Source organism: Cebus imitator, unplaced genomic scaffold (genome assembly GCF_001604975.1).
Source record: "Cebus imitator isolate Cc_AM_T3 unplaced genomic scaffold, Cebus_imitator-1.0 Scaffold506, whole genome shotgun sequence".
NCBI lineage: Eukaryota > Metazoa > Chordata > Mammalia > Primates > Cebidae > Cebus > Cebus imitator.
This window is the reverse complement of record NW_016107821.1, coordinates 1,096,638-1,122,736: the sequence shown is the minus strand read 5'-3', so window position 1 is coordinate 1,122,736 and position 26,099 is coordinate 1,096,638.

Sequence of the window (26,099 nt, the reverse complement as noted above, 5' to 3'; positions counted from 1 at the left end):
AAAAAAAAAAAAAAAAAAAAAAAAGTAAAAAATAGGAGGTGGAAATATATTTTATTTTCAAATTGTCTTTATGTTTTACATATTTGATAATTAACAACTAATAATACAAATATAATCTAAAATGAGCAAAAAATAATACAGAGTAAAGAAGAATAAACATACACCAGTGTGTCTGTTAAAAATTCCTATTTTAGTTTCTAGTTGTATGCTTTCACTTGAGGGGATTGGATGTGGATAAAATGAGGGAAAAGTCAAGAGGACAGATTAGGGTGGGGCAGTGTGAGGAGAGGGTATCAATATATTCTTCCTGACCCTAACCCTAACCCCATGTGCCAAAAAGGTACGGAGACAGCAGGATGAAGCCTCAGGTATAGGGAACAGAAAGTGAGAAACAACAAAATCCAGAATGCCTAGATGGCTCCTGACTCATGTCTAGATTCTGCACTGATCGCCAAATACTGACTAGCAGAAAGGCAATAGTCATGTGGTCACCAACACATGTTCCGTAGTCATCCTCGTATGAGTTCAAACCCAAACTTTGCCAATTAGCACTCATATGACCTTGAGCAAGTTACTTATCTTCTCTGTCTTCTCCTCAGACAAATAGAGATAACAATGACACCTTACTCATAAGGCCATCCATCGTGAGGATTAAATAACACAAAACCTTCAACATTTTTAGAGCAATGCTTAGAACACAGGAAGTGCTCACTAAGAGCCATTGTTATCACCATCATCAATAACATTATCATTTGCCCTGCTCTTCTATTTCCTGGACTGCCTCAGCAGCAAAAAAAAAAAACAAACAAAAAACTCTTTTCTTAGAGATATGCAAACCAGCTACAAAGTTCTGAAATTTCAGTTTTCCTTCTGCTCCATGGTTTATACATCCTGTGCTTTTAATAGGTATATATCCATGTCTAGTAGCAGTAGTCAAACTGACTGGACAAATAAGACAGACAGAGTGTCAAAATCAAAATGAAATATGGAGATAGTCTTCAAATTTAACATTTCATTTGGGAAGGAAGAATAGACCAGGTGGTCTTCAGTATGCCTGAAGAGCAAAGGAAAGGTTGAGGGTTTTATGAGAAGGAGAAATGTTACTTGTTGTTTTGAAAGAAAGCTCATTGGCACTAGAGAAGCTCTTGGAAGCTGGGAAGCTCTGATTGGTGAGTGACAGCAGTAGGTAAAACTAGTTAGGATCACAGCAGGCCATGTCAGCAGCTACTAGTTAGAACGAGTCTTATGGGTACAGTAGCCATTTCAGCAGCTGGGCTTGTGGGTAATTTAATTCTTGGAGCAGGTGCTGTGTGCTCCAAGTACTTTTCCCACCTGGCCTCTCAACTCTGATTTAGTTGAGTATGACAAGAATGACCCAATTCACATTAATTAATTTAATTACTTTATTAATTTAATTACCATATTACTTTTAATTGCAAAAATCACAATTACTTTTGCATCAACCTAATAGACTAAACTTTCACAAGAAAAAGCCTCAAAAGGCCAAAGGATCTCATAAGGAGTGTACCAGGGTTTTCTTTCAACCATGTTAGGTTAGAAGAGTCACAACCTGCTTGCATTATCTTCTTAGAACACATCCCCCAGCACCAAGACTCTTCCTGTGTAATTCCATCAAGTGTCCCCTGGAAATAACAGTAAATGTATAATATTACTGTTTCCATTCATGGCCAACCATTTTGTAGAAGGGCTAGAAAATGATTTCTTTAGAGACACATTGCTGAACTTTATCATATCCTTGGTTCTTAAAGTTGGAAAAGCAGCACTGGTGGAGCGGTGCTACGTGCATGGGAAAAATGTAGTTGTATCACAGGCTTAGATCGTCACAAAGCTCACCTCATGTGGAACCTTGCTTATTTAAAAAGTCTCAATGGGTACAAAGAATAATTAGAAGGAAAAATAACTCGTATTTGATAGCACATCTGGTTGACTGTAGTCAGTAATAACTTAATTGTACATTTGAAATAAAAGGTATAATTGTGTTGTTTGTAACACAAAGGATAAATGTTTGAGGTGATGGATACCCCATTTACCCTGATGTGATTATTACACACTTCATGCATGTATCTAAAATTTTATGTATTCCCTGAATATATATATCTAATTTATACTCACAAAACACAAAAAATTTTTTAAATTCTCACATTTTGTTAAAATTCCTGAGGCTGCAAAATCTTAGACCATTGTCACTATGTCCTCTTAGAGAGAAGAAAGGCAGGAGAGACAGCAGGGAAGTTAGTTACGATGCCCCAGAAGAAGAGAGGATACTGCAAGGGTATTTTAGAGGCAGGAAGGACTAGAAGGCACCAGCTGGCCCAGCCTACTCAGGATCATATACTGGGAAATTGAAGTGGGGAGGAAACTGTTTTGTTTAAGGTCACTGGGGGTAGATATGGAACTGAGATTTAAATTGCCTAACTCTTGTCTAATATTATTTTTACAGTGCTATTTTATGGAACAGAAAGAGTAGTAAAATTATATTTCATATAGTATTTTAATTAAATGTACTTTTTTTCAAATGAAAGTATGACGCAAGAATGTTGCTTGTAAGCCCTCTTTATAATTTATATTGGCTTTTTGGGGACCCAAGACATTAATAAAAATGGAGAGAATATACATCATTTTAGTGAAGTATGCTTTATATTTTCTATTATAAAAATAAAACATGCACATTTGAACAAAATTGAACAATACAACACTAGCAACAAGATTCCCCAATATCAAAATAAGTCTTAGAACCACCTTTCAAACCCAATCACCCTTAACAAGCTGGTATGTTTCCTTTTAATTTTGTTTTCCTGCTATAATTTTTATATATTTGTAGCTAGATTATACTAATGCCACATTTTTATTTTTACTTAGCATTATAACATAAGCATTTTTTTCTGTTTTAAAAATACATGCTCTGAGAAAGAACTGGAAAACAGAAAAATAAAATGTATTTTAACTACATTTAACTTAATTAAAATTGGCTGGGCACAGTGCTCACGCCTGGAATCCCAACATTTTGGGATCCCAAGGCAAAAGGGTCACTTGAGTTTAGGAGTTCAAGACCACCCTGAGCAATATAGCAAGACCCTCATCTACCAAAAAAATTACGAAATTAGCCAGGTGGGGTGGCACGTACCTCCAGTACCAGCTACTTGGGAGGCTGAAGTGGAGGATCACTTGAGCTTAGGAGTTCAAGGTTACAGTGAGCTATGGTTGCATCACTACACTCTAGCCTCGTTGACAGAAAAAAATACCGTGTTTCTAAAAATAAAAATTTTAAAAAATAATTTAAAAATAAATAAATGAAAATTAATATTAGTTAAAATGTTAAAATTAGAATCACTCATAATGTTGCGCCATGGACATATGATCCTTCCTATTGTCATTCAACATATTTTCTACTGCCTACATTTACTCTGTGCGGGCATTTACTTTACCCTGTGTAAACTCCAGGGGTAGACGTTTATGCCTCAGAGTAGACGGAGTGAACAGAGCAGAGTGGAAGAATTAGGAAGACAGGTTGACCCCATTACTCCTCCTTTACCTCCTGTTCAAGTTTTACCCAAGCCTAAATTCTTTTCCCATTTTCTCTATTTTATTTAGAGCTGTATAACTTCCACGTATTGAGTTGGAGAAGGAGCTTCCAAGAGGATAGAGTAGGAGGGTGAGAGGAGAATGATTTAGAGAAGGGGAAACAGTGTTAAATGTGAAGCTCTAATCACAAGTGATAAGTTTCAAAGAGAAGGTCTTCCAAGAAAGTCAGGGCCTAGCAGGTAAAATCCAAGGTGGGAGAATGGAAGAAAGAATAATGGCGAGGGATGAAAGAAAACCAAGAAATGGGGGAAAATGAGGGGAAGGAGATTGAAGAAAGGAAGGAGGGAGGGATGGAGGGAGGGAGGAAGGAAGAGAAGGAAGGAGGGAGGGAGGGAGGGAGGGAAGGGAAGGGAAGGGAAGAAGGAAGGGAAGGGAGGGAAAGAGAGAATGAGAAAGAGAAAGAAAGGAAGAAAGGAAAGAAAGACAGAAAGAGAGAGAAGAAGAGGGAAGGAAGGGAAGGAAAGAAGGAAGGGAAGGGAGGGAGAGAGAGAGAAAAAAAAAGAAAGGAAGAAAAAAGAAAGAGAAAGAAAGAAAGAGAAGAAGGAAGGAAGGAAGGAAGGGAGGGAGGGAGGGAGGGAGGGAGGGAGGGAAAAAAAACCTGCTATTCCCCTCTTTTCTACCTGCCTTTCTGTGACCTAGACTGATGTAGTGATTAATTTTATATATCAATTTGATTTGACTGGGCCACAGGGTGCCCAGAAACCTGGTTAAACATTATTTCTGGTCTGTCTTGGAGAGTGTTTCCAGAAACAGTTAGCAATTACCCTGAGATAAGGCAATGCCTGTTTCTAAGTAACCTCTTTAAACTAATCTCGACATTAGGAAAGATAGTTTAATAATAAGTGATTTATCTGCAAGACCACTTTGTAACTCTTCCGGTTTCTATCTTGACTAAAAAAGCTTCCTGGGGCCTGTTTCTGTTCCCACCTCCTAGAAGCTGTGTGAGCGTTCATAAATTACTTTTTCTTTCGGAGCAGCATTGACCTCATTTGTAAACATAGGATAAAGCATTTACCTCCATCAATTGTTGTGCTGATTCACTTATTCATTCCATAAACAGGTATTCAGGCCTATTTTATGCCAACCACTTTTCTAGGAGCTGGGGCTATAGCAATACACAAAACAGGCCATATCCCTGCCCTCTTGGAAAAGACAATAGATGGGGGTCAAGGAGACAGACAATAAACAAATAAATCAGTGGTTGCCTGATGGTAAGTGCAGTAGAGCATTCCACTTTTTTATAAAAGGCAATTAGCAATGACCTCTATCCTCTATCTGGTCCTGCATATATTTCATGGGGCAGTCTTTCTGGCAGCTGGAACCTCAGGTACAAAGGCTGAGTCAGGAATGTGTTTGCATTTTCACACAATTTAGATACAAGGATGGCTAGATCACAGTGGGACAGGAATGGGGGGACGGATAAGGTCAGATAGTAAGGGGGTTGCAGATCTTGCAGGGCCTTCAAGGTCAATGTAAGAGGTTTGGGTTTTACTCTGCAAGAGACTGGAGCTCTGGAAGTCTAAGCAGACGCAGGATATGATCTGACTTCATGAAGGAAACACTGGCTCCCATGCTATGATGAAACCGTAAAGGCAAGAGCAGAAGTAGGGTCCATGTAGAAGGCCAAGGCAGTAATCTGAGAGGGAGGTGCGAGTGGCTTGGTCCACAGTGGTAGCAGGAAAATAAAAAGCAGTGTCTGGATTCTGGAGATGCTGTGAAGGTTAAAGCAATAGGATTTGCTGATGGGTTGGAGAACATAAACAAGGGAGAACAAAGTCTAATGTCTGGTATACAGTACATGCTCTACACTTGTTAGTTTCTTTTCACTTCTTTCCTCCTAATCGATATTTGAGTTGAAAGCACTGAAGAAAGGAATTTAGAGAAAGGAAGGAGTGAAAACTAACAGGGAAAGCACAGAGCCTGGGCTTGCACACAGACGTCTGCCTAGTTCCTTGTCTCTTTCAAACAGCATGAGGTCTTTGAGGGTTTTTTTGTTGTTTCATTCTTTTTTTTTAATTGAGGTATATATTTTCAGTACACAATGTGGTGTCTTCATGTATATATACATTGTGAAAAGATTACCACAATCAAGCTAATTGACGTATACATCACCTCACATAGTTATCATTTTCCATGTGTATGTTGTCAGAACATTACGGTCTACTATCAGAATTAGAATGGTGGTTGCCAGGGGCTGGGTGGAGGGAGAAATTGGGTCAAAGGGTACAAACTTTCATTTAGAAGATGAATAAGTTTTGAGGATCTAATGTACAGCGTGATGACTATAGGTCATAATACCGTATCATATACTCAAAATTTATAAGACAGATCTTAAATATTCTCACCACCTACCAAAATAAAAGAAAAAGTAACCTCAAAGTAATAGGTTAATTAGTTGGTTTGTATTATTTCACAATATATGCATTTACTAAAACATCACTCTGTACATAGTAAATATATTCAATGATTTGTTAGTTATAACACAATAAAGCTGGGAAAAATTTAAAATGTAAGATCTACTCACTTAGCTATATTCAAGTATACAATAAATTGTGTTTAACTATAGTAACCATGCTGTACAAAGGTTTTCAGAACTTATTCATCCCATGTAACTGAAAGTTTATACCTTTAGAACAATACCTCTCCATCTTCCCCAATCTCACCCAGACCCTGGAAACGACGATTCTACTCTCTGCTTCTATGGGTTTAAATTCCACATGTAAGTGGGATCATGCAGTATTTGTCTTTCTGTGCCTGGCTTACTCATTTAACAGAATTCCCTTCAGATTTATCCATGTTATTGCAAATAACAGGATTTCCTTCTTTTGTAAGGCTGAATAATGTTGCAGGCTGAAGTGTGTTGCTCCACATTTTCTTCATCCATTCACCCACTGATGGACACATAGGTTGACTCCATATATCTTGGCTGCTGTGAATGGTGCTGCAATATACATGGAATACAAATATATCCTTGACATATTAATTTCATTTCCTTTGGATATATACCCAGAGGTAGATTTGCTGGATGGTAGTTCTATTTTTAATTTTTTGAGGAATCTCCACACTGGTTGCAATAATTTACATTTCCACCAGTAGTGCATAAAGGTTCCCTGTTCTCCACGTCTATGCCAGTAACTGTTTCTTTTTCATATTTTTTATCACAGTCATTCTAACAGGTGTGAGGTGGTATCTCCTTGTGGTTTTGATTTGTATTTCCCTTATTATCAGTGATAGTGAGCATTTTTTCATCTTCCTGGTGGTCATTTGTGTGTTTTCTCTTGAAAAATGTCCGTTCAGGTCCCCTGGCCATTTTTTATTTACCTTTTTGAAAATTATTTATTTATTTATTTATTTATTTATTTATTTATTTTGAGATGGAGTCTCACTCTGTTGCCCAGGCTGGAATGCAGTGGCACAATCTCCACTCACTGCAACATCCTCCTCCCAGGTTCAAGCAATTCTCCTGCCTCAGCCTCCTGAGAAATTGGGCTACAGGCATAACCAGCACACTGAGCTACTTTTTTTTTTTTTTAAGTAGAGACAAGGTTTCACTATGTTGCCCAGGCTGGTCTCAAACTCCTAACCTAAAATGATCCACCTGCATTGGCTTCCTAAAGTGTTGGAATTACAAGCATGAGTCACCACACTTGGCTGTGCCATTTTTCAGTGGGGTGTTTTTCTTGCTATTGAATTGTGTTTCTTACATAGTTCATGTATTAAGCCTTTGTCAGATGTGTTATTTGCAAATATATTCTCCCATTCCACAGGTTGTCATTTCATTGGGTTGTTTCCCTTGCATGTAGAAGGTTTTTTAGTTTGGTCCCATCTTGTTTGTCTAGTTTTGCATTTGTTGCCTGTGCTGTGGGGATCATATTTAAAAAAAACCATTGCCCAGAAAAATGTCAAGAAAAGTGTTGTTTTTCTGTTTTCTTCTAGAAGTTTTAGAATTTCAGGTCTTACTTTTAAGTATTTAATCTATTTTCAGTTAATTTTTATGTATGGTATAAGATAGGGGTTCAGTTCCATTATTTTGCATCTGGATATCCAGTTTTCCCAACACTATTTATTGAAGAGATTACCCTTTTTCTACTGTGCGTTCTTTGCCCCTTTGTCAAAGATCAGGTAACTGTTGTCTTAGTCCACTTGTGTTATTATAACTAAATATCTGAGACTAATTTATTTTAAAAATCAGAAATTCATTTCTGATAGTTCTGGAGGCTGGGAAGTCCAAGATCAAGGCACCAGCATTTAGTGTCTGGTGAGGGCATTCTTGCTGCGTCCTCAAGTGGCAGAAGGCAGAAGAAGGGTAAAGGGATGGATTGCTGTTTCCTTACATGGAGGTAGAAAAACAGAACCTAAACTAGTTTCCTCCAGCCCTTTTATAAAGTACTAATCCATTCATTGGGCTGGAGCCCTCATGACCTAATCACTTCTCAAAAGGAAGTAATTAATACCACCTCTTAATACCACTACCATAGGAATTAAATTTCAGTGTAAATTGTGGAGAGGACACATTCAAGCTCTAGCAACCATAAGGGCATGGATTTATTTCTGGGCTCTCTATTCTGTTCCATTGTTCAATATGTCTGTTTTTAATGCCAGTACCATGCTGCTTTGATTACTATAGTTTTAAAAATAGTTTGAAATCAGGTAGTATGACACCTCCAGCTTTGTTCTTCTTACTCAATATTAATTTGGCTATCAGGGCCTTTAGTGATTCATACAAAATGTAGGATTATTTTTTCTATTTCTGTGAAACATGTCACTTGAATTTTAATAGAGAATGCAATAGAAATCTATAGATTGCTCTGAGTACTGTCTTAGTTCATTCATTGTACAATAACAAAATATTTTAGACTAAGTAATTTATAAACCATGGAAATTTATTTATCACAGTTCTAAAGGCTGAGATATCTAAGATCAAGGCACCAGAAGGTTCAGCGTCCAGTGAGGCCTTGCTCTCCACTTCAAAGATGGCATTTTCTCCCTGTGTCCTCACATGGGGGAAAGGGAAAAGGGCTACTTCAATCCTCTTTTATAAGGTCATTAATCTCATTCAGAGGACAGAGCCCTCAGGACGTAATCACCTCCCTCAGTTTTCAATGTATCGGTCTTTCACCTCTTTGGTTAAATTTATTCCTAAGAACTTTAGGGTTTTGAGGCTATTGTAAGTAGGGTTGTAGTCTTGATTTACTTTTTAGATACTTCCTTATTAGTGTATAGGAACATTACTGATTTTTAATGCTGATTTTGTACCTTTCCTAAATTTACTGGTTCTAACAGTTTTTTGGTGGAGACTCAGGGCTTTCTACAATATAAGATCATATCATCTGTTAACAGAGGCAATTTAACTTTTTTCTTTCCATCTTGGATGTCATTTATTTATTTCCCTTGCCTAAGTCCTCTGGCTAGGACCTCCGTTACTATATTAAATACAAATGGTTAGAGTGGGCATTCTTGTCCTATTCATGATCTTAGAGAAAAGGCTTTCAGCTTTTCACCATTGAGTCTGATGTTAGCTCTGGGTTTGTCATATATAGCTCTTATTATGTTGAGGTACATTTCTCCTATAGATAATTTGTTGAAAGTTTCTATCATGAAAAGATGTTGAAGTTTTCCAAATGCTTTTCTGTATCTATTGAGACAATCATATGATTTTTATCCTTCATTCTGTTAATGTGGTTGATATGGTTTGGATCTGTGTCCTCACCCAAATCTCACTGTAATCCCCAGGGTTGGAGGTTGGCCTGGTGGAAGGTGATTGGATCATGGAGTGGATTTTTCATGAATGGTTTAGCACCATCCCTATGATAGTGAGTAAATTCATGTGAAACCTGGTTGTTTAAAAGTGGTAGCACCTCCTCCCTTTCTCTCTGTCCCTTGCTCCTGCTCTAACTATGTGATGTGTCTGCTCTCCCTTGGCCTTCCCCCATGATTTTAAGTTGCCTGACACCTCCTCAGAAGCTAAGCAGATGACACCATCATGCTTCCCGTACAGACTGCAGAACTGTGAGCCAATTAAATCTTTTTTCTTTATAAATTATTTAGTCTCAACTATTTCTTTATAGCAATGCAAGAACAAGCTAATACAGTAGTTAATCACGTTTATAGATTGTGTATGTTGAATCATTCCTGCATCCTAGAAGTCCCATGTTTAATCATGTCTATGGTTCCTTTAATGTGCTGTTGAATTTGTTTTTCTAGTGTTTTGTTGAGAATTTTTGCATCTTTGTTCATGAGGGATATTGCCCTGTAATTTTCTTTTCTTGTAGTGTCTTTGTCTGGCTTTGGGATCAGGGTAACACTGGTCTCATAAAATTAGTTTGAAAGTGTTTCCTCCGATTGTTTGAAAGAGTTTGACAATAATTCACGTTAATTCTTCTTAAATGTTTGGTAGAACTCACCAGTGAAGTCATCAGGTCCTACACATTTCTTTTTTGGGAGGTTTTTGATTACTGATTCAATCTCCTTATTCATTATTGGTCTGTTCAAATTTCCTATTTATTTCTTCATGATTCACTGTTGATAGGTGGATTGTATGCTTTTAGAAAATTGTTAATTACTTCTATTCACTTTTTGCCAAATAATTGTTCACAGTAGTCTTTTATGATCTTTTGTATTTTTGTGATATCAGTTGTAATATTTATAATTTTATTTGCATCTTCTCTCTTTTTTCTTAGTTTGGTCTAGCTAAAGGCTTGTCAATTTTGCTTATCTTTTCAAAAAACCAACACAGTTTCATTGATCTTTTCTCCTGTTTTTCTAGTCTCTGTTTCGTTCATTTCTGTTCTGATCTTTATTATTTCCTTTCTTCTGCTGACTTTGGGCTTAATTTGTTTCCCTTTTCTAGTTCCTTCAGATATATAGTTAGGTTTTTTTATTTGACATCTTTCTTTCTTAATTTAGGCATTTATCATTATGAATTTCCCACTTAGAACTAACTTTCCTGCCTCCTAGTCTCTTTCTGGGAGTTACTGGTGTAAATGTCCTGCACTTGGTGCAGCAGGAAACCAGGGCAGTCTTGGCTCAAGTGTAAAGCCTTTGAATGCTGCTCAGTTAGGGGGCCTCCTCAGCCCCACTGTTCTGAGAGGGTGAAGGTGGAGAAGGGTCATGTAAGAAGCATATGTGGTTTCTAAGAGAGGCTTTACTGACTTTATTCTTTGACTTAAAATCAGTATTAACAACCTGCGAGAGGAAGAAAAAGTATTTTCATTTTTGAGACAGGGTATTGCAATGGCACACTCATGGCTCACTGTGGCATCAAACTCCCAGGCTCCAGTGACCCTCCCACCTCAGCCTCCTAAGTGGTAGCACTTACTCCATGAGTAGCTAGGACTACAGATGCATGCCACCTTCAGATATTTTTATTTTGTTTATATTTTTTGTAGAGACAGGGTTTCACCATGTTGCTTAGGATAGTCTCGAACTCCTGAGCTCAAGCAATCTGCCTGCCTTGGCCTCCCAAGGGAAAAAAAAAATTTTAATTTTGATCAGGTTATAAGGTCTTAATTGAGTCTCATCAATGCTTAATTCTCTGTTTCTCCTCCAAATACCCATACTAGCACATCTCTGGCACTAGATAAAACCTGGAACATAGATGCAACTCAGGTGAAAATGGAGGAATGAGAGGATCAGAACTAATTGGGATTTGTTTTCACTTCCCAGAAAAATTAGGGCTCTAATTAGAAAAAAAAATTAATATTGTATTTCACTCTCAGCTCAATTTTATGTAATGCAATGCTACCCACTACAGTAACAGCACTGTAGTCTTAACATTTACTCTAGTTGTTTAAAAGTCATCCATCTATTTTTCTCCTATAAAGATATATTTGAGCTATATTTTGCAAATATTTCCCAAGGACTTATTTAGGCTTGATTATATTTTGAAAGTTCTAGCTCTAGCAAAGTAAAACAACTTGAGTTATCAACCTATGACAACCATACTATCTAGAGTCCTGAAAAAGTTGGGTACCCAGCCATTTCCTTGGGTTATTTCATAGTAGGACTTATGGAGCTCAAGGAATAACAGGCATCGGACACAAGCAGCAAAATAGGAAAACTGGAATAAGGGATCTGACATTTCTTTCTTTTATAAAAGATAGTGAAGAAAGACCTGAGCTGGCTCACGCCTATAATCTCAGCAGTTTGGAAAGCTGAGGCAGGCAGATTGCTTGAGCCTAGATGTTTGAGAACAGCCTGGGCAACATGGCAAAGTCTCTACAAAAAACACAAAAGTTAGCCTGAAGTGGTGATACACATCTGTAGTCCTGGCTACTCGGGAAGCTGTGGTGGGAGGATCACTTGAGCTGAGAGGCTGAGGCTGCAGTGAGCTGAGACTGTACTACTGTGCTCCAGCCTGGGTGACAGAGTGAGACTCTGTCCAAGGAAAAAAAAAAAAAAGATAGTGAAGAAAAAAGAATCTTTTCCCTCAAGTTTCTGACAACTTTGCCATGTTGTACTGATAATGAAGCGCCCCTGGTAGAATTCTGAACTTCAGCTACGATGTCTATGTGGCACACACTATGGAGAGGAATTATGACAGTCTTGAAATAGTCACTTTGCCCCACTGTTCTGAGGGTTTTCTCATTCTTATAACTTAAGGTTTCATTTCATTTCCTTGTCAACATTGGCCGCAGCCATTTCCATGCTCTTAGTACTCTTCAAAATCTGTAGAATCACTTGATGTGAGAACCAGAGTCTTTGAAAAGCAGAGAGTTTCCAGAAGCCAAAAGCTTCAGGATAGAAAACTGAAGCCAAGGGATGCTGGGTAACTGCTCCTGGGTATGAGAGGAAGAAAAAGAAGAAACCAGCACTGGTACATGACATTCAAGTTTTCTTTGACTTTATAAAATGTGCAGCTTACATACTGTAAGATCCTATTTATATAATGAAAGGGTAAATTTTAGAAATGAAGGGCACATTAGTGGTTGCAGAGGTTTTTGAAGGGGACAGCAGGAGGCAGGTGGGTGTGGTTACAACAGGGCAATATGAGGGCTCCTTGTGGTACTGAAATTGTTTAGTATCTTGGCTGAGCTGGTGAATATGCCAATTATACAGATAATAAAATTGTAAAAAACTTAATATGCACACACACACAAATTTGTCAAATAAAACTGAGGAAATCTGGCTTAAGATTTCTGAATATGTCAATGCTAATATCTTGACTATAATATTATATTGCAGTTTTGCAAAATGTTACTCTCAGGGGAAACAGGGCAAAATGTACAGGACAGGATTTCCCAGTATCATTTATTTTAATTACATGTGAATATGAAATTATCTCAGTAAAAATTTCAATTTAGAAAGTGATTACTGGGGAGACATTAGGTCTCTAAAATTGCCTGCGTGCTACAGATGGTGACAAGACAAATGAAGAAATATTGAAGAAGTGTTTATTTACCAGAGAGCAATGCTTAATAAAAATAATGAAAACATTCAAGCTAGCAAATAGTTAGGGAAATATAAATTAAGACTGAAGTATTTTCACCCATCAAAAACTAATATTAAAATTTGAAAAGATGTGACAATGTCCCTGATAGTATGCTAGCCTCTTATACGATAATACTAGGAGCATAAAGAGACACAATATCTTTAAAAATAACTTAGTGTTTTGTAACGATATATCCTTGGTATGAAAAATTCCAAAAATAAAGACCAGTGAAAGAAGAGTGAAAAAATTCACCTAAAATTCTCTTACCCAGAAATAACCATTAACATTTGGCAGACATTTCAGAGTATTCTATGAATAGAGTCAGCTAGCCAAATAGAAAAATAATTTTTTAAATGAATCACATTATACATGACTTTAAAATAAAACTATTTAATTCATTCAGCCTTCCTTGAAATTAGTAAAAGAAAATAACTATCTTGAAATGGAAGGAATTACTTGATGTCCGGTAAATGCTGAATATCAGAACTGGGAGAAGAAAACATTGTGAACTGGAATTATTATGTGTCTCCATGTGTATTTTTAACATGTTATTATTAATACGCATCTATGTCCATTTTCAATTGGCAAAGCTCAGTCAACTCTCTGATAAAAAGCAAGAGTCTAGGACAGGCACAGTGGCTCTTTGGAAGGTAGAATCGCGGGTGGATCACGAGGTCAAGAGATTGAGATCACCTTGGCTAACATGGTGAAACCCTGTCTCTACTAAAAATACAAAAAATTAGCCAGTCATGGTGGCATGTGCCTGTAGTCCCAGCTACTTGGGAGGCTGAGGCAGGAGAATCGCTTGAACCCAGGAGGCAGAGGTTGCAGTGAGCCAAGATTGCGCCACTGCACTCCAGCCTGGTGACAGACCAAGACTCTGTCTCAAAAGAAAAAAAAAAAGCAAGAGTGCAAGAGTCTAAACAAACTCATAACCAACCATAAATATCTCACCCTAATTTTTTAAGATACACAAAACCCTTGAAAACATAAACTTACTGAAAGGATGAGTTTTCAAGAAAATAGTAATAATGGGATGCTAAGCTCCAGGCAAAATAACATAAAATATACAAATTACATGTAGATGCCTAAAGCTAGCAGTGATTATGGCAAAATTAAATACAGAAAAATTACTCATGTATTAATATTATCAGTCTCTGCTTTCTGAATTTCTTGTCCATTGAAGATTTGGCTTTGTGATTTCATTAAGTTCTGTTTCTTACACTCCATTAGTCACTCAGAATAATGCTATATTTTAACTTACCCCATGGTTTGCTGCCATGACTGTTCCCAGATTTTCATTTGTTTTGCTTTTTTATGTTTATTTGTTAGACAGATAAATACATTAATTCAGCACTGAAAACGTCCAGGTTTATAATAATGAAACATGTATATTAGTTTATACTTTCTTGTTAAAGATAGTCTCTATTGATCCATATTCTTTGACCCAATAATTCTATAAATTTAATCCAGAAGAAATGATCAGAGATACACTAAACATTTATGTACGAAGTAATATTTATGAAAATCAAAATTAGATAGAATCTGAATAAATCATAATAAATGGTTTGTCAAATAAATTGTGAAGAAACATAAATGACCAAAAAACTGTATTTTCTGAATGCTCACATATATGTGTTAATGCATAAAAAAACTACACAGACACAAATTTGATAAAAACAGTAACTTCTGACAATGAGAAATACAGGAGGAATTTAATTATTTGAGACTTTTTAAATGAGAAAATAATGGTGTTTTACTTGATTTAATCTCTAAAACACATATAAAACTAGTATTAATGTTCTACAAACCCTACATAAAGAAGCAGATCAAAGAAAATAGCAATGAGAAAAGCACATCCATAAGATGAAATATCATATACCTATTAAGATTAATGTTTCTGGATACATTTTAGTGATATGAGAAAATGTTCATTATATATTACCAAGTGGAGAAAAGGGAATAATAAAACGTTCTGTCTACTAAGAATATCTGTGTGTGTCCCTAAATAGGAAAACAGAAGAAAGCACATCAAAATATTAATTGTTGTTATAGGTGAGCTGTGAAATAATGGTGATTTCTGTTTTCTTTCTATATTTATTTACTTTCCAAGTTTTCTATATTTTTATAATAAAGGTAAAAATATTTTAAAGCCAAATTATAAACTGAGTTCTCACATCTACTATACAGTATGTTACCATCAATTCCTAGGAAAATATTCTTTCTGTTGTGGATATTCATCATGGAGATTGTGTACAGTAGATGACGCCCCATGATTCCACTAAGTAGAAATTAACAGTGGTGTAACACCTGCTGGAATGTTCTGTCAGTTCTACTAAAAACAAAACAAACCGAAAAATGGGAAGGTAGAGTAGAGATTCAAAGAAGGGAATTTTCTTAACAATAAAATTAGCAAGCACTTATTAGACATCTTCCTGACTTTGATATACAGGTATATTCTGAATGGCAACTCACATAGGACTGTTACACCCCGAAGATTTTAGGTTCACCAAAGCTGGAAATTCCTAACAAGGGTACTAGTTTTCAATGCAAGATAAGAAGAGATCTTTTCTAAATATTTTTTAAAATGTGAAATGCACATCAAAACCACATTGAGATACCATCTCCTGCCAGTTCGAATGGCAATCATTAAAAAGTCAGTAAACAACAGATGCTAGAGAAGAAGTCGAGAAATAGGAATGCTTTTACACTGTTGGTGCGAGTGTAAATTAGTTCAACCATTGTGGAAGACAGTGTAGTGATTCCTCAAGGATCTAGAACTAGAATTACCATTTGACCAAGCAATCCCATTACTGGGTATATACCCAAATGATTCTAAATTATTCTGCTATAAAAACACATGCATATGTATGTCTATTGCCACACTGTTCAAATAGCAAAGACCTGGAACCAACTCAAATGCCCATCAATGATAGCCTGGATAAAGAAAATGTGGCATATACGGAATACTATATAGCCATAAAAAGGATGGGCTCATGTCCTTTGCAGGGACATGGATGAAGCTGGAAACCGTCATTCTCAGCAAACCAACACAAGAACAGAAAACCAAACACCGCATGTTCTCACTTGTAAGTGGAAGTTGAACAATGAGAACACATGGACACAGGGAGGGGAACATCATACACCAGGGCCTGTTGGGCGGTGGGGTTCTAGGAGAGAGAGAGCATTAGGTCAAATACCTAATGTAGATGACAGGTTGATGGGTGCAGCAAACCACCATGGCACATGTATACATACATAACAAACCTGCACGTTCTGCACATGTATCCCAGAACTTAAAGTGTAATAATGAAAAAAAGAGGACAGTTGTATTTGTCAAGCAAGACATCTATGTGGTTTGCTGAAGTCAGCAGACTGGACTATGTCACTCAAATTATTTTCTGCCCTATCACTATAGAGAGGAAAATATAGCCTAATGTTTTATAATCTAAACAACACATTTATAGGTTGGATTTTCAGGTAGTTGTAAGTAAAAAGTAACCTAGAGCAAAGATTCTCACATTTGATATTCTAGAGAATCAAAGCCTCTTGAATGATTTCAACAGATGTTATAAAACTCTCAAACCAAACATGTTTAACTCACTTTAATTTTTTAATGTTAATATACATATAATGCAGTTCATTTAGGAGTTTGTATGTGTACATATGCATATTAGGTGAATAGACTATGTGTCAATTCACATGTGTATGCACAAACACACACATGCACACAAAAGAAGTTGCTGAACATTGCAGTAGACAGGATATACACACTGGGCATTTCATCACCATCCAAAGCAGAAGCTTTAAGAATCCTCACTTGTGTAGACCCCTTCCAAGGCCTTGAGTGGTTCCTAGGAATGTGTCTACCTGACCACAGGTCTTGATTAAATTTGTAAAAGAAGACATTTTTATATTTTTCTACTTGAAGAGATTCTCCAATATTGCATATGCTTTGGACCCCAGAAACCTGAACCTATCTGTGAGCAGGATTAAATATAAGGAAAAAGAACAGACAAAAAGAGGTAATGGCATTAACATTTACTGAGTGCTAAATATGTGTGAGGCCCAATGAAAGGCATTTTGTACAAACCTCACAGAATCCCAGACCTTCCATTTCCAGCTTTGGACCCTGCCCCCTCACTTCCTGGCTCAGTGTGAAATCAGTTCAATTGAATTATGAGGCTGGTTCACAGCTACTCCTATAGGGATGAGGATAATGAGAAAGAAGGAATGTTTAGCCCTGCTTCAATTCCTCATTGTCTTCCACTTCCCTTTTTTGGTTGCTTGATAACATTGCATTTTATTTATAATGCATTCTTCTTTGCTTTAATGTGCTTTTTAACATATTTCATCTGATTCTACTATCACCCTAGAAGATAGGAAGGTATTCTTAAAACCATCTTACAGACAAAAAAAAAAATAAAAAATAAACCTAAGTTTTAGAAATGCCAGGTGACTGGATAAAACTTATAAGGCAAATAACACAGCATGATCACCAGAATCCAAGCTTTATGACCTCTCACATAGTGACCTTACCCTGCCCCATCTCTTGAAGCATTATGAGAGGAAAGGGTAAACAAACCTTCCTTCAACACTGGGTTACTGCAGTAACTGCCTTGAGGCTTCCCAGGTAAAATCAGTGTGGCCCACAGCTAGGGAGATCAAAGGAAACAAAACCATTGACACCATAATCTTTTCTTTTGACTTTCATTAAGAGATCATCAACAAGCAAGCCCATGGATCTAACCCAAGGCCAGTGGCAGGCACTGAAACTCTAAATCTCTGCCTCTAAAATAAATGCATGGCCTCTGGCTCCACCACCACATCCTCAAAATCTAAGCTTTTTCAACTGGCTTCCACAAGCTTTCTCCTCTTATCCCCTTTCTGTAGTCACTGTGGTAATTTTTTTTAAAGCCTGTTTATAGACTAGGATATAATCTTCTCACATGTGAAATCCATAAAAGTAGTTCTAATGTCAAAATAGAGCCACTCATCATCATTCAATTTTCTTAAAATAGAGGAAAACTTGAACTTCGAAGATGGTCAAAGCGATCACCTTGCTAACTTGCTCAAATTCTCCAACTACACAAAGTTATTTCCCCTCCCTGACTCAAAGGAGTTCTTGTGGTTTTTTTTTTTTTCCTTTTTAATAACTCAAGCTGGGTCAACAGAATGGAAAAGTAAAGGTGAACAGACATAAAAAATTAGTTCCAGAGAACATGGCCACATTTCTAGAATGAGCACAATATAGTAATTGCTTATGTATCTTCACCTCTTGTTTCTTCATTACCTCTTTATAGTCAGCTTCCTTGTCACTGTTCTACTAAAACGGCACACTTTGGAGTCTCTATTAGCCCTTCTGACAAACCAAATTGCTTATTGTCTCAGTCCTTTTTCTCTGCTTTCTCTGCATGGCTGTTATGGTCTAAATGTTTCTATCTCCTCAAAATTCATATGTTGAAATCCTCACCCCAGAATGATAGTATCAGAAGGTGGGGCCTTTGGGAGGTGATTAGTTCACAACAGTGCAGCCGTCATACATAGAACTAGAGGCTTATAAAAGATACTCCAGAGGGCTGCCTTGCTTCTTCCACCATATAATCCCAGCACCTTGGGAGGTCAAGACAGATGTATTGCTTCAGCTCAGAAGTTCAAGATGACCAGCCCGAGCAACATGGTGAAAACCCATCTCTCCTACAAATACAAAAAACTAGCCAGGCATGGTGGTATATGCCTGTGGTCCAGGCTACTCGGGAGGCTGACGGGGGAGGATCTATTAACCCTAGGGGGTCAAGGCTACAGTGAGCCATGATGCACCACTGCACTCCAGCCTGGGTGAAAGACAAAAAAAAAAAAAAAGAAGGTGCCATTTATAAATCAAAATGCCAGCCCTTGCCATACACCAAATCAACCAGGACTTGATCTTGGACTTTCCAGCCTCCAGAACTGTGAGAAATAAACATTTGTTGTTTATAAGCCACTCAATTTATGATATTTTGTTATAGCAGTTAAAATAGACTAAGACAGTGGCCCTTCACTCCACTGACGGGCTTCCAGAGTTTCTCTTCTTGAAACTCTCCATGCCTTTGGACGTGGGCATATTCCAGGGTTTTGGTTTCTCCTTGCTTCTCCACTTGCTGCTTTTTTTCCCCTGGTCTACTTGCAGGTCATTCTGCTCATTTCATCCCCCATTCTGTTTTGCTGCTTTTCCCATTCATGTTACAGCAATAACAAAAAAGGATTTAAAAACCCACAAGCTACTTCAAATCCCATCGGAGAGATAAGTCACTCGCTCCTGTTTGCAATATAAGATGTTTTAAGGGTTGAACTCAGAAAAGGCTCTAAAGGAAGGCATGGAGATGCATTTCAAAATGCATGCATTTTCCTTGGGTTGAGGCATGCATAGTCTCAGGCTGAGTGAGGTTGCCCAAGGAATCAGAGAAGACTCACAGAATTCACTGCGAGAGAGTATTCCCCAAAGTGGGAACAAATAGAGAAATTTTTTATCTCTGTCATTATATGCTACATGACAAGGACTCAAGGTTCAGAGGGCCATCTGCTTAATTTTATTCTCCAATAACCAGACTCTTGTTGCTGATCAGTCAAAAGCTAAATTGATATGTAATTAAAGGCATCTTTTGTCTGTCAACACTCCCTGATAATCAGCATATTTGTCTAATAGAAAGGCAATGTAATTAAAGAAGTTTTGAATAATGGAATTAGAAAATCGCAGAGAGGTGTGCTTACGTATAGTGTGTCTACTTAAACAAGGCATCCCCTAGAGTCTCCACATGTCACAAGGTCAGGAAGAAAGGCAGTGGTCATTGATTAGGTGCTCAATTGATTTAATACAAATGGAAGTAAGATTTCTTGCTTTCCCAATAAAATATTCATTGAATATTCATAAGTAGAACTCAGTAAATGTCACTTTAAGTTTTACCAGGCTTCTTATGATTCATCCATTCAACAAGCTACCTGACTGCTGAAAATGCATAGGCACTATAGGAAATGTAAAAGTAAATTAGAAATATATCTTCTGGTCAAGAAATTGACAATCCAGTAGTACTATTAGATATCCTCTTAAATAACCACAATACAAGTAGAAAGTAAATTATGTAAGAACTGCTCAGAGAAAATACTATGTGCTAAGATTTTTTTAAAAATATCAGTGTACAGAGATTACTTTTAGTGCCAGGAAGTAGAGGGCTATGGAGGAAGAGAGAGACTAAAGAAGGAAATAGCATTTGATGTGCATTTCCTATCCCAATTCATTCATTCATTTGAGAATTACTTATTACTTCCTCACAGAGTGTAAGGATGTGGGGAATACAATAGTAATAAAATACACAATGACCTAGTTCCTATGTAGCTCTGAGTCTTATCAGGAAAGCACGTACTATATAAGCAATTGCAAGAACATTGAGAATCACCAAAATAACAGGGTGCGTATTGTAACCTGGCAATATTCAGGCAGCCTTGCACTTCCCCAGTGACCCACAATACGTTCTTGTGCTTCCCTTTCCCTAGCTAGGAAGCCTTGGAATCTGGCTGCAGGATTGAAAATGTCAACCTACAATACAAAAGACTCATTTATAAATCACAGACAATATTGCTGTTTTATCTACCAAGAACCCCACCTCCACTGAGGGAAATTTAAAAAATCAGGGCAGTCAAACAGATGTTAGTTACTCAGCCGACCATAAATGTAGCCTAAAAAAATAAAAACTAGGTATAATTCTCAATTAGACATAATACTCTACACAAAAGACAGAAAAATATATTATGTGTTTTTATTAAGCCCCTTAGATTGTTGGCAAAGTGGCCTTATGTTGGGTAGTTGAGACAAATCATCTAGGACACGGCCCCATGACTGTAGGTAATGAGAGAAGTTGGCTCCTTTTATGCCACATAAGTACTCATATTCATTCATCACAGATATAAAAACAAACTTGTCAGGCATGGTAGCTCATGCCTATAATTTCAGCACTTTGGGAGGCCAAGGCAAGAGGATCACTTGAGTCCAGGAGTTCGAGACCAGCCAGGGCAACATGGTGAGACCCTATCTCTACAAAAAATAAAAACAGCTGGGTGTGATGGCATGCACCTATATTCCAAGCTGCCTGGGAGGCTGAGGCAGGAAAATCCCTTGAGCCCAGAAGGTAGAGGCTGCAGTGAACTGTGTGCATACTACTGTACTACTAAGCCTGGGTGACAGAGTAATACCCTATCTCAGAAGACAAACAAGCAAAGAATAAACATTATTGATACAGACAGTCCTCAACTTATAATGTTCAACTTAAGATTTTTCAAATTTGAGGTGGTATGAAAGCCATGTGCCTTCAGTAGAAACCATACTTTAAGTAACTATACAACCATTCTGTTTTTCACTTTCAGTACAATACTCAATAAATTACATGAGATATTCAACACTTTATATAAAACAGGCTTTGTGTTAGATGATGCTGCCCAACTGTAAGCTAATGTAGTATTCTGAGCACATGTATACCTTAAATATCTAGTAGTAGGCTAGGCAAACTATAATGTTCAGTAGGTTAGGTGCATTAAATTCATTTGACTTTGCATATATATTTGCATATATATATTTCTACTTACATATGTGTTCATATTTTCAACTTACAATGGGTTTTATTAAGATGTAACCCCATCATAAGTCAAATAACATCTGTAGATAATTTTAAATAAATTGTTTATTTTAATGGAGGCTCCTTTATAAATGCTTGTGATACACTTTCTTAAAAAAAAAAAAAAAAAAAAAAAAAAAAACCTCTTTTTTTCCGGAAAGCCTCAATCTACTTCAAAAGCTTCATGTGCTTACTTTTTATATTTACTGATTTGTTTTTTTTTGGTTTGTCTATTAATCCAGCAAACATTTAGCATGGTGTGCTAGACACTACCGTTGTAATTACAAAGATGAATAAAACATAGCTCTTGCCCTCCAGTATAAGCAATAAAATCCTAGAAGAGGAAGAAATCAACATACAAAGCTTAAACAAGGGACTCCAACAGAGGCAGGCTTTGAAGGGAGACAACAGTCATTACTGGGCCCTAAAAGTGGCAGTGGGCATGCCAGGCCAAGGTAATGGCTAAAGGAAGAGAGTCCAGAAATTGCTCTATGGGAAGAGCAATTAGGACACTTTCATGTTCAGTGCTTGATTAAATTATACATTAACGAGATTTTATTATCCTGAGAGAGTCTTGGTGGTTTTTTACTAGAAAGAGGCTAAAAATAGAAACACATTGATTGTGGACTTTAAGCGTTCTCTTTAAATAAAATCCCCCTAGAGGGTCCCATCTTCATTCTGAGTTTCAAGGCTGATTAAAGCACTATTTATTAAAAGCGGGTCTTCTCTACAAGGGAGGGCAAACTCTTAATTCAAAAAAAAAAAAAAAAAGTGAAGATCCAGGGTATAGTGAGTGTTTTAATAGCTACATAGTTACTTACACACTACACCCGGAATTATCAACAAAACAGAAAATTTTATGTGGGTAAACAATATGAATCAGTTACTTTTAGAGACCAGTTTCTGTAAGAGAGAGAATGTGTGCTTTCATAAAATAATGACCCATGTGGTCATCACCACTTTTCATTCCTACATATCAATATTCTTGACAAGTATCATCTGATGCAATGTATATTATTCTGTCTAGAAAGGCTAATGATTTGACACAAATACCTTAACTCAGGATAGCTGAGATGGTGCTGGGTATAAACCAATGCTCAGTCTACCATTTGACTTCCAAATTTGTTCTGGACAACATTTCCACAGTGAGCTATAAATCAGAGAGGAAATGAACTCTGCATTATCTCACAACTCATCCAAAACACCTCAACTCAGTGCCACCATTCCTTCCAACCTAGAGTGATCAAAGACCAAGATATCTCATGAATTTAATGTATTTCATGTTGAACCAGTGACTTTCTGCTTGGAACTGTGGAGAATTCCCCCACCAATCTCTTCCCACCCCTCAGGATGTAGGAAGTGCCCTTTCCTTCTGCTATCCTTGGTGAGAAGGCAGAACATTCTTTTGTGAGCATTAATTTCTTTTTATTTTTATATATATTTGCATATATATATATTTCTACTTATATATGTATCTATACCTATTTATATATATGTGTGTATAGATAGATAGATAGATAGATAGATTTTTTTTTTAAGTTTTTTTTGAGATGGAGTTATGCTCATCACCCAGGTTGGAGTGCAGTGGCGCGATCTCGGCTCACTGCAACCTCCACCTCCCAGGTTCAAGCAATTCTCCTGCCTCAGCCTCCCAAGTAGCTGGGACTACAGGAATCCACCACCACACCCTGCTAATTTTTGTATTTTTAGTAGAGATGGGGTTTCACATAGTTGGCCAGGTTGGGTTCGAACCCCTGACCTCAGGTGATCCAACTGCCTCGGCCTCCCAAAGTTCTGGAATTATAGGCATGAGCCACTGTGCCCAGCCTAATTTATATATGCATATATACTTTTATATATGTATATTCATTTTACACACACACACACATACTATGATGGTTATGTTTAAGTATCACCTTGACTAGATTAAGGGATTATAGCTGATAGAGCATTATTTGTGGACATCTCTGTGAGTATGTTTCCAGAAGAAATTTGCATTCGACTCAGAGGACAATGTGGGCAGGCACTATTCAATTGTCTGAGAGCTCACATAAAGCAAAAAGACAGAGAAATGGTGGATTCACTCTCTCTTTCCGGGAGCTGGCACACATTTCTTCTCCTGCTTATAAATATCAGAACTTCAGGTTTGACTCCAGGGCTTGCACTGGCGGCCCTTCAGATTCTCAGGCCTGCGTTCTCAGAATGAGTTACAACATCCATTTCCCTGATTCAAGAGCTTTAGGACTTGCACTGAGCCACACCACTGGCTTCCCTGGTTCTCCAGCTTGCAGATGGTATATCATGGGACTTCTTCACCTCCATAATTGCATGAGCCAATTCTCCTAATAAATCCCCTCTTAGATAGATGATTAGATAGATAGATAAATAGATAGATAGATAGATAGATAGATACATACATACATACATACATATAGATACATAGATACAGATGGATGGAAAGAAACATATATACACAGATACAAACATAGATAGATTCATTCTGTCTCTCTAGAGAACCCTGACCAATATACATGTACACATATGTTTTTATGTATTTACATACTTATATATTTAGTCTATTTTTTATTTTCTAAGGTATGAATTTAAATTAATCAGTTTCACTTTAATTGCTGGTTTACCTGCATCCCACAATTTTTTTGTTTGGTTTTATGATTCAATTAGAAATATCTTAAAATTTCTCATGTTTTTTGTTTTTTACCAATATACAAGTACGCTGTTTGTCAGATACTTCAAAATTTTCTAAATGTCACATAGTTATTGATTTCTAACGTAATTCTGTTGTCGTCAGTAAGATTTCAATCTTTTGAATTTAATCATTTTATGTCTCATCATATGATCTGATCTGTCTTGGTAAATATTCTGTGTCCTCTTGCAAAGAATTCTTACTGTGAAGTTGTCAGATGAATTGTTCTATAAATGTCAATCTGATTAAGATAGTTGGTAGTTTTGTTCAAATTACACAAATTCACATAAGTGATTTGTGTTCTTTGTGCTATTATTGTCATATATTTTAGCACAACCATGCTATAAATCCCAAATTAATTGTTAATATTTTTACTTTAGTCAGTTATCTTTTAAAGAAGAAATGAGAAAAAAAAGGAGTTTATATCTACCCAAATATTTACCTTTTATGACATTTTATACATTTTCATGTGGATCCGAGTTTCCATCTGATATTATTTCTCTTAGGCCTGAACAACTACTTTTAGTATTTCTGCTGATGATAAATTATCTGGGATTTTGTTGTTTTTAAATGTGTTTAAATGTTGTTTTTAAATGTCACCTAAATTTCTAAAGGATAGTTCTTTCAGTACTTTGAAGATAACATTTATTATTCTCTGGCTTGCATTGTTTCTCAGAAAAAAATCAGCAATAACTTTCAACATTGTTCTCATTTTTATAATGTATTTTTTCTCCCCTGGATAAAGTTTTTTTAATTTTGGCTTTCAGCAACTGACTATGGTGTGCTTTCATGTTTTTATTTATGCTTATTCTACCTGAGGTTTGTAGATACTATTAGATCTGTTGGTTGATATTTGTCATCAAATTTGGAAAATTATGGTCATTATTTCTTCAAATATTTTTATTACCAAATCCCTGCATCCTCTTTTTCTGAGACTCTAACTACACAGTGTTTTGTTGCTTGATATTGTCCCATAAGTAGCTGAGGCTGAGTCCATTTTTTAAAGTTTGTTTTTCTCTTTGTGCTTCAGTCTAAACTATTTCTAGTGATCTGTCATAAAGTTATCTTTTTTTAATAGTCTCCAATTTGCTATTAAGCCTACCAGTGGTGAATTTTTCCTTTTAGATAATTTTTTAGAAGTGGTGTTTTCATTTTTAAGTAATTTCTCTTGTGAGATTTTTCTTTTGTTGACCCATTAAGCTCTTTTCTTTTAAATCATCTGACATTATTATAATATAGTTTTTTTCAAGACTTTGTCTGATACTTCAGTTATCTATGTCATCCCTGGGTCTGTTTTGTTGACTGTTTTTTCTCCTAGTTATAGTTATATTTTCCTGTGTTTTCATTATCTAATGATGTTTATTGTTTGTTTGGCATTGCAAATACAATATTGTTGAGAGTTTGGATCTTGTTCTTTTCTCTTAAAGGTAATTGAATTTTGTTCTAGAAGGCAGTTAATTAATAAGTGGATCAGTTTTATCTTTCCAAGGTCTTTGCCAAAAGTTTTGTTAGGGCAGGACTAGTATAACCCTTACTTTAAGGCTAATGTAGCTCACTCCTATGGCATCTCAACTAAGTGTCTGATATCCTCAGTGAGGTCACTCCACTCTGAATGTTAGGAATCCCAACATCCCCCAGCCCTATGTTTACATCCATTCAGCTAAGAGTCTTCAGTAACTATTTTCTGCCAGACTGGCAGAGTCTCGCCTACACATTG